The 1726-nt window shown below is 38.8% G+C and overlaps 1 long non-coding RNA gene across 1 annotated transcript; it reads right to left on the reverse strand.

The window, feature by feature from the left end:
* Window positions 1–618: 618 nt before the first annotated feature.
* LOC136234807 (uncharacterized) lies at window positions 619–1726 on the reverse strand. The gene is made up of 3 exons (XR_010691486.1): window positions 1330–1726; window positions 1114–1241; window positions 619–1036 (listed from the first exon to the last, which is right to left on the reverse strand). It is a non-coding gene; the product is annotated as an uncharacterized lncRNA (long non-coding RNA).

Here is a 1726-nt window from a genome sequence, read left to right on the forward strand (position 1 = left end):
GGTTATGTATGTGCATTGGCCATACTCTTACTATGTTCCTTTCCACTCGGTTTGATATCGTAACAACAACATTAAACATAGTGATAGGTTTATGATGCATTCAGCACAAACAGAGTCCCTTGTTTTGACAGCATCATAAACCTCATTACCAAGTTTAGAGTACCACGAGTACAACCTAAGTGGAAGGAGCATTGTAAAAGGGTCAGTTTAGTCTACTTGCACATACATACAAACTGAATAGCAAAGCTCTACTTTATATTACAAAAAGGGGGATGAGTGTTGCCTTTCGGTTGTAATTGACAGTCCAAAGTTCCTTAGCTGTTCTGACTAGTGAACGGAAATTTGGAATTGGAATGAGAACCACATTTGGATATCACATTGCCTTTCAATTCTCCTTTCACTTAGTCAAGAAAGCTTAGGAGATTTGAACACCCTTCATATTCGGCACAAACAGAGTCCCTTATGGTGACAGCATCATAACCCTCATTACCAAGTGGAAGAAGCATTATAAAAAGGTCAGTTTAGGAGCACAAAGCTCCACGTTATATATTACAAAAGGGGGAAATTAAGGGTCCAAAGCTCCTTAACTATTTTGACTAAAGAAATGAAATTTGGAATTGGAATGAGAACCACATTTGGAGCTCACATTGCCTTCCGGTTCTCCTTTCTCTTAGCCAATATAGTTTAGTAGATTTGGACACCCCATATGCACTTTGCATACTCCTCAGTCCATATCCGGGCGATCCCCTCATACTCTTCCCTGTTGCTGCGGTATTGCTCAGCAACTGCTTCTTGCCCAGGAAATGGCTCATCACTGTGGGGCTGTAGAAGTAGATCATATATGTGCCACAGATACTACAAAATGCATAGAATAATTAGAACAAAAATATGATGTTGTATGTATATCAAATGAAATAGATAAATGGTTGCATTATACCGTGGCAGTGGAAAAGCGATGGTTATTAAGGATACGGGGAAGATGAATCGACCCCTGAGGAGCCACGTTAGGATGATATTTCCTATTCCGGAACCAAAACTGAGAATAAGAGGAGAGATGTATTAGTGTATGTTTCATATAGGTGATTATATCTTACTGATCTGAGTTAATATTACTCTTGCAGGTCTGTTTGGGAAATCCGGATGGTAGCTGATTCTGATTTCAAATACACCCCTTTCATATGGGGTGTATTGGGGGCCTTTCATTCTGATCGACCATTTGAAGAAGTTACCATCGAGAGGACCTGTACGTTATCATCCAAGAAGAATCATTAGAAATACATAGAAGAAACCAGGAAGGGTTACAGAACAACTATGGATTGACATACGTACCATTGATGGCCAGAAGCCACTCTGGGTTCTCCATGTACAACTTATTCAAGTCAGCAATTATTTCTCCTGGTGTTTCAATAAGGGGATCCATTGTTGGTAAGTTTTCTGGCTGTTGAAGGTATGATTCTGAATTATGATGCATATATTTATAGTGACATGATTGTGGTAAGTGAAAGGCCGTGTTAGGGGAAGGGTCACGTAATTACTACTGAGTTTAGGGTTGTGTGTAATATTAATGACCTGCTTGGCTTTTGCAGATAGCAAGACATTTGGGATTATAGGCCTAATTATTACTCTAAGATATGGATTGACTTATGGAAGATATTGGTTATTATTTTTGTGTTTTAATTCAGAAATGTATTGGTTATTCAAGATATGGATTGACATTAGGCACAAA

Source organism: Euphorbia lathyris, chromosome 7 (assembly GCF_963576675.1).
Source record: "Euphorbia lathyris chromosome 7, ddEupLath1.1, whole genome shotgun sequence".
In the NCBI taxonomy this organism is placed as follows: domain Eukaryota; kingdom Viridiplantae; phylum Streptophyta; class Magnoliopsida; order Malpighiales; family Euphorbiaceae; genus Euphorbia; species Euphorbia lathyris.